This window comes from Schistocerca piceifrons, unplaced genomic scaffold (genome assembly GCF_021461385.2).
Source record: "Schistocerca piceifrons isolate TAMUIC-IGC-003096 unplaced genomic scaffold, iqSchPice1.1 HiC_scaffold_345, whole genome shotgun sequence".
NCBI classification, from domain to species: Eukaryota; Metazoa; Arthropoda; class Insecta; order Orthoptera; family Acrididae; genus Schistocerca; species Schistocerca piceifrons.
Window position 1 is genome coordinate 26,468 of NW_025728565.1, and position 12,201 is coordinate 38,668.

Genomic DNA, 12,201 nt, shown 5'->3' on the forward strand with positions numbered 1-12,201 from the left:
AAGCCGACGCTAGTCTGCAGAACATCATGCGAGCGTCCTAGTGGGGACCGGCGAGTGCTGCGTTCTCGGTTCTTCTCAAGGGAATCCAGCTATATATTCTTGCGGATCGTGCATCTCAAGCGCGCAAGCCACACGGCAGCATTATCGCGGGAAAAGCAAAATGATGCATCGGCCGGGAATCGAACCCGGGCCGCCCGCGTGGCAGGCGAGCATTCTACCACTGAACCACCGATGCTGGGGCCAGCGGCAACTTCACGCTGCTTCCCGAGCAGATGTCTCAAGGGAAAGTGGGACTGCCGTCAAGCGCCGTAGCATTCTGTGGAGAAGATGCTGCAGACGCTGAATCCTGCACTGCACTGCTTAAAAATGCCGCCAGAACGCGGTCCTCGCCGGCGCCGACTCTTGCCAAAGGATGCGAAATGTGCGCGGATACGCTGTCCGAATGCGTCTGGATGTGCTCCCCTAGCCTACCTCGAAATGCGCCTGCCAGGTACGATCACCTTCGGCCGCTGCCGACAGGCGGGAAGCCGACACAGCGCGGAGGCGGGGCGCTCGCTTGTGCGGTGGTGGTGTAATGGTCAGCATAGTTGCCTTCCAAGCAGTTGATCCGGGTTCGATTCCCGGCCACCGCAGCAGGCTTTTAATTTCGCGTATGAGTACTTTTGCCACGCGCTCTTAAATTATTGTTTTTCCGGCCTCCTACTCGCTGCATACCAGCCCTTAGTGTGTCTCGACTTGTCTCGACTTTGCTCGGCTGACGCGAGAGCTGACGCTCTCAAATCGGCCTATATCAAAACGACAAGCACGAGAAACGACTGAGAGAGGTAAAGAGAGGTGAGGCTAGGCGATGGACACACAGCACGCCCCCTTCATTTCACGGTGGCGTCTCCCTGACCGAATCGGGCTGCAGCTCCGAAAACTAAGGAGAAACAAAAATAGGAAGTAAAACTGCCAATAGTACCCTGTGTTCCCATGCGCTCACCCGCCCAAGTACTGACAGGGGCCAAAGTGGTTGCGCATCGGCAATCGGACATTTTCTTTCATTTTCTCTTTATCGGTTGAGAACCAGTGTATTCAAGATATTATGGCCATTGCCGAGTGAATGATGTAGCGCTTCCCGACGAGTCGGGTTCGGATCCTCTGTCAACTTCCACGCAGGGTGATGATCTTTTGGTCATCACACTCGCCAGCTGAAATCGGCGCTGCCTTTTCGTAGTAGTAAAAGAGTAGTGGCCCGTGGGGGGATCGAACCCACGACCTTCGCGTTATTAGCACGACGCTCTAACCAACTGAGCTAACGGGCCCCAGCAGATGCAGTTGCTCAGCCCTACGCTGGAAACTGGTGGCATGAAGCCGTACACCATTTCTATGGTCGTCGTGCGTCTGCTTCCCTAGTCTATATTCTGCTGACGGTCACGAAACAGTAGCTATATTGCGAGCAGGACGGGAAACGGCCGCTCGGACAGCTCAAACTTGTCACGACTCGTGTGGAAAAAATTCCGTTCCGGTACCGGGAATCGAACCCGGGCCTCCTGGGTGAAAGCCAGGTATCCTAGCCACTAGACCACACCGGATGCGGCCGTTTCGTTCGACCGTTCGTACGGTCGCTTGTCGCATTTCGTGTCGAGTGCCGCGTCGGCGCCCTTCTCTCTTTGCGAGCATCTTTGCACAGACTGACTGGCAAGGCTTTTGGCTTCATGCTCTGCTGGGAGAAGAGGAAAAGGGAAGCTGTAAGTAGCAATAACAGGAGGTAAACATTTTCCCGCTGAAGCGTTGAAAAGTTGTGGATAACAAACAAGAACTACGTTGGCGCCCTAGCAACAGCGCCACCATCAGTCACAGAAAATTAAATGCCCCGGGTGAGGATCGAACTCACGACCTTAAGATTATGAGACTTACGCGCTGCCTACTGCGCTACCGAGGCACGGGTGCACCACTGGTCCTGGAAACTGGGTAAATACCGTACCCAATATTAGACGTAGAGACACTGTACTTCCTGGGTAACGTGTTCTGTTGCTACAACGCGCACTGCCGGCCCAGTTGATTGCGGTGTTGCTGCAGCTGTTGCAACGATAGGCAGCACTCCTTGTCGTTAAAGCTCAGTGCCTCGGAGGCACCTGGACACAGCAACTTGTGAGGCCAAGCCGACGCTAGTCTGCAGAACATCATGCGAGCGTCCTAGTGGGGACCGGCGAGTGCTGCGTTCTCGGTTCTTCTCAAGGGAATCCAGCTATATATTCTTGCGGATCGTGCATCTCAAGCGCGCAAGCCACAACGGCAGCATTATCGCGGGAAAAGCAAAATGATGCATCGGCCGGGAATCGAACCCGGGCCGCCCGCGTGGCAGGCGAGCATTCTACCACTGAACCACCGATGCTGGGGCCAGCGGCAACTTCAACGCTGCTTCCCGAGCAGATGTCTCAAGGGAAAGTGGGACTGCCGTCAAGCGCCGTAGCATTCTGTGGAGAAGATGCTGCAGACGCTGAATCCTGCACTGCACTGCTTAAAAAATGCCGCCAGAACGCGGTCCTCGCCGGCGCCGACTCTTGCCAAAGGATGCGAAATGTGCGCGGATACGCTGTCCGAATGCGTCCTGGATGTGCTCCCCTAGCCTACCTCGAAATGCGCCTGCCAGGTACGATCACCTTCGGCCGCTGCCGACAGGCGGGAAGCCGACACAGCGCGGAGGCGGGGCGCTCGCTTGTGCGGTGGTGGTTGTAATGGTCAGCATAGTTGCCTTCCAAGCAGTTGATCCGGGTTCGATTCCCCGGCCACCGCAGCAGGCTTTTAATTTCGCGTATGAGTACTTTTGCCCACGCGCTCTTAAATTATTGTTTTTCCGGCCTCCCTACTCGCTGCATACCAGCCCTTAGTGTGTCTCGACTTGTCTCGACTTTGCTCGGCTGACGCGAGAGCTGACGCTCTCAAATCGGCCTATATCAAAACGACAAGCACGAGAAACGACTGAGAGAGGTAAAGAGAGGTGAGGGCTAGGCGATGGACACACAGCACGCCCCCCTTCATTTCACGGTGGCGTCCTCCCTGACCGAATCGGGCTGCAGCTCCGAAAACTAAGGAGAAACAAAAATAGGAAGTAAAACTGCCAATAGTACCCTGTGTTCCCATGCGCTCACCCGCCCAAGTACTGACAGGGGGCCAAAGTGGTTGCGCATCGGCAATCGGGACATTTTCTTTCATTTTCTCTTTATCGGTTGAGAACCAGTGTATTCAAGATATTATGGGCCATTGCCGAGTGAATGATGTAGCGCTTCCCGACGAGTCGGGTTCGGATCCTCTGTCAACTTCCACGCAGGGTGATGATCTTTTGGTCATCACACTCGCCAGCTGAAATCGGCGCTGCCTTTTCGTAGTAGTAAAAGAGTAGTGGCCCCGTGGGGGGATCGAACCCACGACCTTCGCGTTTATTAGAGCACGACGCTCTAAACCAACTGAGCTAACGGGCCCCCAGCAGAATGCAGTTGCTCAGCCCCTACGCTGGAAACTGGTGGCATGAAGCCGTACACCATTTCTATGGTCGTCGTGCGTCTGCTTCCCTAGTCTATATTCTGCTGACGGTCACGAAACAGTAGCTATATTGCGAGCAGGACGGGAAACGGCCGCTCAGGACAGCTCAAACTTGTCACGACTCGTGTGGAAAAAATTCCGTTCCCGGTACCGGGAATCGAACCCGGGCCTCCTGGGTGAAAGCCAGGTATCCTAGCCACTAGACCACACCGGATGCGGCCGTTTCGTTCGACCGTTCGTACGAGTCGCTTGTCGCATTTCGTGTCGAGTGCCGCGTCGGCGCCCTTCTCTCTTTGCGAGCATCTTTGCACAGACTGACTGGCAAGGCGCGCACCTCAAACGCCGCAGAGCAATGCTTTTGGCTTCATGCTCTGCTGGGAGAAGAGGAAAAAGGGAAGCTGTAAGTAGCAATAACAGGAGGTAAACATTTTCCCGCTGAAGCGTTGAAAAGTTGTGGATAACAAACAAGAACTACGTTGGCGCCCTAGCAACAGCGCCACCATCAGTCACAGAAAATTAAATGCCCCGGGTGAGGATCGAACTCACGACCTTAAGATTATGAGACTGTACGCGCTGCCTACTGCGCTACCGAGGCACGGGTGCACCACTGGTCCTGGAAACTGGGTAAATACCGTACCCAATATTAGAGTAGAGACACTGTACTTCCTGGGTAACGTGTTCTGTTGCTACACGCGCACTGCCGGCCCAGTTGATTGCGGTGTTGCTGCAGCTGTTGCAACGATAGGCAGCACTCCTTGTCGTTAAAGCTCAGTGCCTCGGAGGCACCTGGACACAGCAACTTGTGAGGCCAAGCCGACGCTAGTCTGCAGAACATCATGCGAGCGTCCTAGTGGGGACCGGCGAGTGCTGCGTTCTCGGTTCTTCTCAAGGGAATCCAGCTATATATTCTTGCGGATCGTGCATCTCAAGCGCGCAAGCCACACGGCAGCATTATCGCGGGAAAAGCAAAATGATGCATCGGCCGGGAATCGAACCCGGGCCGCCCGCGTGGCAGGCGAGCATTCTACCACTGAACCACCGATGCTGGGGCCAGCGGCAACTTCACGCTGCTTCCCGAGCAGATGTCTCAAGGGAAAGTGGGACTGCCGTCAAGCGCCGTAGCATTCTGTGGAGAAGATGCTGCAGACGCTGAATCCTGCACTGCACTGCTTAAAAATGCCGCCAGAACGCGGTCCTCGCCGGCGCCGACTCTTGCCAAAGGATGCGAAATGTGCGCGGATACGCTGTCCGAATGCGTCTGGATGTGCTCCCCTAGCCTACCTCGAAATGCGCCTGCCAGGTACGATCACCTTCGGCCGCTGCCCGACAGGCGGGAAGCCGACACAGCGCGGAGGCGGGGCGCTCGCTTGTGCGGTGGTGGTGTAATGGTCAGCATAGTTGCCTTCCAAGCAGTTGATCCGGGTTCGATTCCCGGCCACCGCAGCAGGCTTTTAATTTCGCGTATGAGTACTTTTGCCACGCGCTCTTAAATTATTGTTTTTCCGGCCTCCTACTCGCTGCATACCAGCCCTTAGTGTGTCTCGACTTGTCTCGACTTTGCTCGGCTGACGCGAGAGCTGACGCTCTCAAATCGGCCTATATCAAAACGACAAGCACGAGAAACGACTGAGAGAGGTAAAGAGAGGTGAGGCTAGGCGATGGACACACAGCACGCCCCCTTCATTTCACGGTGGCGTCTCCCTGACCGAATCGGGCTGCAGCTCCGAAAACTAAGGAGAAACAAAAATAGGAAGTAAAACTGCCAATAGTACCCTGTGTTCCCATGCGCTCACCCGCCCAAGTACTGACAGGGGCCAAAGTGGTTGCGCATCGGCAATCGGACATTTTCTTTCATTTTCTCTTTATCGGTTGAGAACCAGTGTATTCAAGATATTATGGCCATTGCCGAGTGAATGATGTAGCGCTTCCCGACGAGTCGGGTTCGGATCCTCTGTCAACTTCCACGCAGGGTGATGATCTTTTGGTCATCACACTCGCCAGCTGAAATCGGCGCTGCCTTTTCGTAGTAGTAAAAGAGTAGTGGCCCGTGGGGGGATCGAACCCACGACCTTCGCGTTATTAGCACGACGCTCTAACCAACTGAGCTAACGGGCCCCAGCAGATGCAGTTGCTCAGCCCTACGCTGGAAACTGGTGGCATGAAGCCGTACACCATTTCTATGGTCGTCGTGCGTCTGCTTCCCTAGTCTATATTCTGCTGACGGTCACGAAACAGTAGCTATATTGCGAGCAGGACGGGAAACGGCCGCTCGGACAGCTCAAACTTGTCACGACTCGTGTGGAAAAAATTCCGTTCCGGTACCGGGAATCGAACCCGGGCCTCCTGGGTGAAAGCCAGGTATCCTAGCCACTAGACCACACCGGATGCGGCCGTTTCGTTCGACCGTTCGTACGGTCGCTTGTCGCATTTCGTGTCGAGTGCCGCGTCGGCGCCCTTCTCTCTTTGCGAGCATCTTTGCACAGACTGACTGGCAAGGCGCGCACCTCAAACGCCGCAGAGCAATGCTTTTGGCTTCATGCTCTGCTGGGAGAAGAGGAAAAGGGAAGCTGTAAGTAGCAATAACAGGAGGTAAACATTTTCCCGCTGAAGCGTTGAAAAGTTGTGGATAACAAACAAGAACTACGTTGGCGCCCTAGCAACAGCGCCACCATCAGTCACAGAAAATTAAATGCCCCGGGTGAGGATCGAACTCACGACCTTAAGATTATGAGACTTACGCGCTGCCTACTGCGCTACCGAGGCACGGGTGCACCACTGGTCCTGGAAACTGGGTAAATACCGTACCCAATATTAGACGTAGAGACACTGTACTTCCTGGGTAACGTGTTCTGTTGCTACACGCGCACTGCCGGCCCAGTTGATTGCGGTGTTGCTGCAGCTGTTGCAACGATAGGCAGCACTCCTTGTCGTTAAAGCTCAGTGCCTCGGAGGCACCTGGACACAGCAACTTGTGAGGCCAAGCCGACGCTAGTCTGCAGAACATCATGCGAGCGTCCTAGTGGGGACCGGCGAGTGCTGCGTTCTCGGTTCTTCTCAAGGGAATCCAGCTATATATTCTTGCGGATCGTGCATCTCAAGCGCGCAAGCCACACGGCAGCATTATCGCGGGAAAAGCAAAATGATGCATCGGCCGGGAATCGAACCCGGGCCGCCCGCGTGGCAGGCGAGCATTCTACCACTGAACCACCGATGCTGGGGCCAGCGGCAACTTCACGCTGCTTCCCGAGCAGATGTCTCAAGGGAAAGTGGGACTGCCGTCAAGCGCCGTAGCATTCTGTGGAGAAGATGCTGCAGACGCTGAATCCTGCACTGCACTGCTTAAAAATGCCGCCAGAACGCGGTCCTCGCCGGCGCCGACTCTTGCCAAAGGATGCGAAATGTGCGCGGATACGCTGTCCGAATGCGTCTGGATGTGCTCCCCTAGCCTACCTCGAAATGCGCCTGCCAGGTACGATCACCTTCGGCCGCTGCCGACAGGCGGGAAGCCGACACAGCGCGGAGGCGGGGCGCTCGCTTGTGCGGTGGTGGTGTAATGGTCAGCATAGTTGCCTTCCAAGCAGTTGATCCGGGTTCGATTCCCGGCCACCGCAGCAGGCTTTTAATTTCGCGTATGAGTACTTTTGCCACGCGCTCTTAAATTATTGTTTTTCCGGCCTCCTACTCGCTGCATACCAGCCCTTAGTGTGTCTCGACTTGTCTCGACTTTGCTCGGCTGACGCGAGAGCTGACGCTCTCAAATCGGCCTATATCAAAACGACAAGCACGAGAAACGACTGAGAGAGGTAAAGAGAGGTGAGGCTAGGCGATGGACACACAGCACGCCCCCTTCATTTCACGGTGGCGTCTCCCTGACCGAATCGGGCTGCAGCTCCGAAAACTAAGGAGAAACAAAAATAGGAAGTAAAACTGCCAATAGTACCCTGTGTTCCCATGCGCTCACCCGCCCAAGTACTGACAGGGGCCAAAGTGGTTGCGCATCGGCAATCGGACATTTTCTTTCATTTTCTCTTTATCGGTTGAGAACCAGTGTATTCAAGATATTATGGCCATTGCCGAGTGAATGATGTAGCGCTTCCCGACGAGTCGGGTTCGGATCCTCTGTCAACTTCCACGCAGGGTGATGATCTTTTGGTCATCACACTCGCCAGCTGAAATCGGCGCTGCCTTTTCGTAGTAGTAAAAGAGTAGTGGCCCGTGGGGGGATCGAACCCACGACCTTCGCGTTATTAGCACGACGCTCTAACCAACTGAGCTAACGGGCCCCAGCAGATGCAGTTGCTCAGCCCTACGCTGGAAACTGGTGGCATGAAGCCGTACACCATTTCTATGGTCGTCGTGCGTCTGCTTCCCTAGTCTATATTCTGCTGACGGTCACGAAACAGTAGCTATATTGCGAGCAGGACGGGAAACGGCCGCTCGGACAGCTCAAACTTGTCACGACTCGTGTGGAAAAAATTCCGTTCCGGTACCGGGAATCGAACCCGGGCCTCCTGGGTGAAAGCCAGGTATCCTAGCCACTAGACCACACCGGATGCGGCCGTTTCGTTCGACCGTTCGTACGGTCGCTTGTCGCATTTCGTGTCGAGTGCCGCGTCGGCGCCCTTCTCTCTTTGCGAGCATCTTTGCACAGACTGACTGGCAAGGCGCGCACCTCAAACGCCGCAGAGCAATGCTTTTGGCTTCATGCTCTGCTGGGAGAAGAGGAAAAGGGAAGCTGTAAGTAGCAATAACAGGAGGTAAACATTTTCCCGCTGAAGCGTTGAAAAGTTGTGGATAACAAACAAGAACTACGTTGGCGCCCTAGCAACAGCGCCACCATCAGTCACAGAAAATTAAATGCCCCGGGTGAGGATCGAACTCACGACCTTAAGATTATGAGACTTACGCGCTGCCTACTGCGCTACCGAGGCACGGGTGCACCACTGGTCCTGGAAACTGGGTAAATACCGTACCCAATATTAGACGTAGAGACACTGTACTTCCTGGGTAACGTGTTCTGTTGCTACACGCGCACTGCCGGCCCAGTTGATTGCGGTGTTGCTGCAGCTGTTGCAACGATAGGCAGCACTCCTTGTCGTTAAAGCTCAGTGCCTCGGAGGCACCTGGACACAGCAACTTGTGAGGCCAAGCCGACGCTAGTCTGCAGAACATCATGCGAGCGTCCTAGTGGGGACCGGCGAGTGCTGCGTTCTCGGTTCTTCTCAAGGGAATCCAGCTATATATTCTTGCGGATCGTGCATCTCAAGCGCGCAAGCCACACGGCAGCATTATCGCGGGAAAAGCAAAATGATGCATCGGCCGGGAATCGAACCCGGGCCGCCCGCGTGGCAGGCGAGCATTCTACCACTGAACCACCGATGCTGGGGCCAGCGGCAACTTCACGCTGCTTCCCGAGCAGATGTCTCAAGGGAAAGTGGGACTGCCGTCAAGCGCCGTAGCATTCTGTGGAGAAGATGCTGCAGACGCTGAATCCTGCACTGCACTGCTTAAAAATGCCGCCAGAACGCGGTCCTCGCCGGCGCCGACTCTTGCCAAAGGATGCGAAATGTGCGCGGATACGCTGTCCGAATGCGTCTGGATGTGCTCCCCTAGCCTACCTCGAAATGCGCCTGCCAGGTACGATCACCTTCGGCCGCTGCCGACAGGCGGGAAGCCGACACAGCGCGGAGGCGGGGCGCTCGCTTGTGCGGTGGTGGTGTAATGGTCAGCATAGTTGCCTTCCAAGCAGTTGATCCGGGTTCGATTCCCGGCCACCGCAGCAGGCTTTTAATTTCGCGTATGAGTACTTTTGCCACGCGCTCTTAAATTATTGTTTTTCCGGCCTCCTACTCGCTGCATACCAGCCCTTAGTGTGTCTCGACTTGTCTCGACTTTGCTCGGCTGACGCGAGAGCTGACGCTCTCAAATCGGCCTATATCAAAACGACAAGCACGAGAAACGACTGAGAGAGGTAAAGAGAGGTGAGGCTAGGCGATGGACACACAGCACGCCCCCTTCATTTCACGGTGGCGTCTCCCTGACCGAATCGGGCTGCAGCTCCGAAAACTAAGGAGAAACAAAAATAGGAAGTAAAACTGCCAATAGTACCCTGTGTTCCCATGCGCTCACCCGCCCAAGTACTGACAGGGGCCAAAGTGGTTGCGCATCGGCAATCGGACATTTTCTTTCATTTTCTCTTTATCGGTTGAGAACCAGTGTATTCAAGATATTATGGCCATTGCCGAGTGAATGATGTAGCGCTTCCCGACGAGTCGGGTTCGGATCCTCTGTCAACTTCCACGCAGGGTGATGATCTTTTGGTCATCACACTCGCCAGCTGAAATCGGCGCTGCCTTTTCGTAGTAGTAAAAGAGCAGTGGCCCGTGGGGGGATCGAACCCACGACCTTCGCGTTATTAGCACGACGCTCTAACCAACTGAGCTAACGGGCCCCAGCAGATGCAGTTGCTCAGCCCTACGCTGGAAACTGGTGGCATGAAGCCGTACACCATTTCTATGGTCGTCGTGCGTCTGCTTCCCTAGTCTATATTCTGCTGACGGTCACGAAACAGTAGCTATATTGCGAGCAGGACGGGAAACGGCCGCTCGGACAGCTCAAACTTGTCACGACTCGTGTGGAAAAAATTCCGTTCCGGTACCGGGAATCGAACCCGGGCCTCCTGGGTGAAAGCCAGGTATCCTAGCCACTAGACCACACCGGATGCGGCCGTTTCGTTCGACCGTTCGTACGGTCGCTTGTCGCATTTCGTGTCGAGTGCCGCGTCGGCGCCCTTCTCTCTTTGCGAGCATCTTTGCACAGACTGACTGGCAAGGCGCGCACCTCAAACGCCGCAGAGCAATGCTTTTGGCTTCATGCTCTGCTGGGAGAAGAGGAAAAGGGAAGCTGTAAGTAGCAATAACAGGAGGTAAACATTTTCCCGCTGAAGCGTTGAAAAGTTGTGGATAACAAACAAGAACTACGTTGGCGCCCTAGCAACAGCGCCACCATCAGTCACAGAAAATTAAATGCCCCGGGTGAGGATCGAACTCACGACCTTAAGATTATGAGACTTACGCGCTGCCTACTGCGCTACCGAGGCACGGGTGCACCACTGGTCCTGGAAACTGGGTAAATACCGTACCCAATATTAGACGTAGAGACACTGTACTTCCTGGGTAACGTGTTCTGTTGCTACACGCGCACTGCCGGCCCAGTTGATTGCGGTGTTGCTGCAGCTGTTGCAACGATAGGCAGCACTCCTTGTCGTTAAAGCTCAGTGCCTCGGAGGCACCTGGACACAGCAACTTGTGAGGCCAAGCCGACGCTAGTCTGCAGAACATCATGCGAGCGTCCTAGTGGGGACCGGCGAGTGCTGCGTTCTCGGTTCTTCTCAAGGGAATCCAGCTATATATTCTTGCGGATCGTGCATCTCAAGCGCGCAAGCCACACGGCAGCATTATCGCGGGAAAAGCAAAATGATGCATCGGCCGGGAATCGAACCCGGGCCGCCCGCGTGGCAGGCGAGCATTCTACCACTGAACCACCGATGCTGGGGCCAGCGGCAACTTCACGCTGCTTCCCGAGCAGATGTCTCAAGGGAAAGTGGGACTGCCGTCAAGCGCCGTAGCATTCTGTGGAGAAGATGCTGCAGACGCTGAATCCTGCACTGCACTGCTTAAAAATGCCGCCAGAACGCGGTCCTCGCCGGCGCCGACTCTTGCCAAAGGATGCGAAATGTGCGCGGATACGCTGTCCGAATGCGTCTGGATGTGCTCCCCTAGCCTACCTCGAAATGCGCCTGCCAGGTACGATCACCTTCGGCCGCTGCCGACAGGCGGGAAGCCGACACAGCGCGGAGGCGGGGCGCTCGCTTGTGCGGTGGTGGTGTAATGGTCAGCATAGTTGCCTTCCAAGCAGTTGATCCGGGTTCGATTCCCGGCCACCGCAGCAGGCTTTTAATTTCGCGTATGAGTACTTTTGCCACGCGCTCTTAAATTATTGTTTTTCCGGCCTCCTACTCGCTGCATACCAGCCCTTAGTGTGTCTCGACTTGTCTCGACTTTGCTCGGCTGACGCGAGAGCTGACGCTCTCAAATCGGCCTATATCAAAACGACAAGCACGAGAAACGACTGAGAGAGGTAAAGAGAGGTGAGGCTAGGCGATGGACACACAGCACGCCCCCTTCATTTCACGGTGGCGTCTCCCTGACCGAATCGGGCTGCAGCTCCGAAAACTAAGGAGAAACAAAAATAGGAAGTAAAACTGCCAATAGTACCCTGTGTTCCCATGCGCTCACCCGCCCAAGTACTGACAGGGGCCAAAGTGGTTGCGCATCGGCAATCGGACATTTTCTTTCATTTTCTCTTTATCGGTTGAGAACCAGTGTATTCAAGATATTATGGCCATTGCCGAGTGAATGATGTAGCGCTTCCCGACGAGTCGGGTTCGGATCCTCTGTCAACTTCCACGCAGGGTGATGATCTTTTGGTCATCACACTCGCCAGCTGAAATCGGCGCTGCCTTTTCGTAGTAGTAAAAGAGCAGTGGCCCGTGGGGGGATCGAACCCACGACCTTCGCGTTATTAGCACGACGCTCTAACCAACTGAGCTAACGGGCCCCAGCAGATGCAGTTGCTCAGCCCTACGCTGGAAACTGGTGGCATGAAGCCGTACAC

At 55.2% G+C, this 12,201-nt stretch overlaps 27 non-coding genes across 27 annotated transcripts; 6 read left to right on the forward strand and 21 right to left on the reverse strand.

Annotated features, from left to right (window-relative positions):
* Positions 1-164: 164 nt before the first annotated feature.
* Positions 165-235, reverse strand: Trnag-gcc. The gene has a single exon. It is a non-coding gene; the product is annotated as a tRNA-Gly (tRNA).
* Positions 236-560: 325 nt separating this feature from the next.
* Trnag-ucc lies at positions 561-632 on the forward strand. Its single transcript has one exon. It is a non-coding gene; the product is annotated as a tRNA-Gly (tRNA).
* A 598-nt stretch (positions 633-1,230) lies between these two features.
* Positions 1,231-1,304, reverse strand: Trnai-aau. Its single transcript has one exon. It is a non-coding gene; the product is annotated as a tRNA-Ile (tRNA).
* A 198-nt stretch (positions 1,305-1,502) lies between these two features.
* Positions 1,503-1,574, reverse strand: Trnae-uuc. Its single transcript has one exon. It is a non-coding gene; the product is annotated as a tRNA-Glu (tRNA).
* A 277-nt stretch (positions 1,575-1,851) lies between these two features.
* Positions 1,852-1,924, reverse strand: Trnam-cau. The gene has a single exon. It is a non-coding gene; the product is annotated as a tRNA-Met (tRNA).
* A 382-nt stretch (positions 1,925-2,306) lies between these two features.
* Positions 2,307-2,377, reverse strand: Trnag-gcc. Its single transcript has one exon. It is a non-coding gene; the product is annotated as a tRNA-Gly (tRNA).
* A 328-nt stretch (positions 2,378-2,705) lies between these two features.
* Positions 2,706-2,779, forward strand: Trnag-ucc. The gene has a single exon. It is a non-coding gene; the product is annotated as a tRNA-Gly (tRNA).
* Positions 2,780-3,666: 887 nt separating this feature from the next.
* Positions 3,667-3,739, reverse strand: Trnae-uuc. Its single transcript has one exon. It is a non-coding gene; the product is annotated as a tRNA-Glu (tRNA).
* Positions 3,740-4,046: 307 nt separating this feature from the next.
* On the reverse strand, positions 4,047-4,120 carry Trnam-cau. Its single transcript has one exon. It is a non-coding gene; the product is annotated as a tRNA-Met (tRNA).
* Positions 4,121-4,499: 379 nt separating this feature from the next.
* Trnag-gcc lies at positions 4,500-4,570 on the reverse strand. Its single transcript has one exon. It is a non-coding gene; the product is annotated as a tRNA-Gly (tRNA).
* Positions 4,571-4,896: 326 nt separating this feature from the next.
* Positions 4,897-4,968, forward strand: Trnag-ucc. The gene has a single exon. It is a non-coding gene; the product is annotated as a tRNA-Gly (tRNA).
* A 598-nt stretch (positions 4,969-5,566) lies between these two features.
* Positions 5,567-5,640, reverse strand: Trnai-aau. Its single transcript has one exon. It is a non-coding gene; the product is annotated as a tRNA-Ile (tRNA).
* A 198-nt stretch (positions 5,641-5,838) lies between these two features.
* On the reverse strand, positions 5,839-5,910 carry Trnae-uuc. The gene has a single exon. It is a non-coding gene; the product is annotated as a tRNA-Glu (tRNA).
* A 305-nt stretch (positions 5,911-6,215) lies between these two features.
* Positions 6,216-6,288, reverse strand: Trnam-cau. The gene has a single exon. It is a non-coding gene; the product is annotated as a tRNA-Met (tRNA).
* A 380-nt stretch (positions 6,289-6,668) lies between these two features.
* Positions 6,669-6,739, reverse strand: Trnag-gcc. The gene has a single exon. It is a non-coding gene; the product is annotated as a tRNA-Gly (tRNA).
* Positions 6,740-7,064: 325 nt separating this feature from the next.
* Trnag-ucc lies at positions 7,065-7,136 on the forward strand. Its single transcript has one exon. It is a non-coding gene; the product is annotated as a tRNA-Gly (tRNA).
* A 598-nt stretch (positions 7,137-7,734) lies between these two features.
* Positions 7,735-7,808, reverse strand: Trnai-aau. Its single transcript has one exon. It is a non-coding gene; the product is annotated as a tRNA-Ile (tRNA).
* Positions 7,809-8,006: 198 nt separating this feature from the next.
* On the reverse strand, positions 8,007-8,078 carry Trnae-uuc. The gene has a single exon. It is a non-coding gene; the product is annotated as a tRNA-Glu (tRNA).
* Positions 8,079-8,383: 305 nt separating this feature from the next.
* On the reverse strand, positions 8,384-8,456 carry Trnam-cau. Its single transcript has one exon. It is a non-coding gene; the product is annotated as a tRNA-Met (tRNA).
* Positions 8,457-8,836: 380 nt separating this feature from the next.
* On the reverse strand, positions 8,837-8,907 carry Trnag-gcc. Its single transcript has one exon. It is a non-coding gene; the product is annotated as a tRNA-Gly (tRNA).
* A 325-nt stretch (positions 8,908-9,232) lies between these two features.
* Positions 9,233-9,304, forward strand: Trnag-ucc. Its single transcript has one exon. It is a non-coding gene; the product is annotated as a tRNA-Gly (tRNA).
* A 598-nt stretch (positions 9,305-9,902) lies between these two features.
* Positions 9,903-9,976, reverse strand: Trnai-aau. Its single transcript has one exon. It is a non-coding gene; the product is annotated as a tRNA-Ile (tRNA).
* A 198-nt stretch (positions 9,977-10,174) lies between these two features.
* Trnae-uuc lies at positions 10,175-10,246 on the reverse strand. The gene has a single exon. It is a non-coding gene; the product is annotated as a tRNA-Glu (tRNA).
* A 305-nt stretch (positions 10,247-10,551) lies between these two features.
* Trnam-cau lies at positions 10,552-10,624 on the reverse strand. The gene has a single exon. It is a non-coding gene; the product is annotated as a tRNA-Met (tRNA).
* Positions 10,625-11,004: 380 nt separating this feature from the next.
* Positions 11,005-11,075, reverse strand: Trnag-gcc. The gene has a single exon. It is a non-coding gene; the product is annotated as a tRNA-Gly (tRNA).
* A 325-nt stretch (positions 11,076-11,400) lies between these two features.
* Trnag-ucc lies at positions 11,401-11,472 on the forward strand. The gene has a single exon. It is a non-coding gene; the product is annotated as a tRNA-Gly (tRNA).
* A 598-nt stretch (positions 11,473-12,070) lies between these two features.
* Trnai-aau lies at positions 12,071-12,144 on the reverse strand. The gene has a single exon. It is a non-coding gene; the product is annotated as a tRNA-Ile (tRNA).
* Positions 12,145-12,201: the final 57 nt, after the last annotated feature.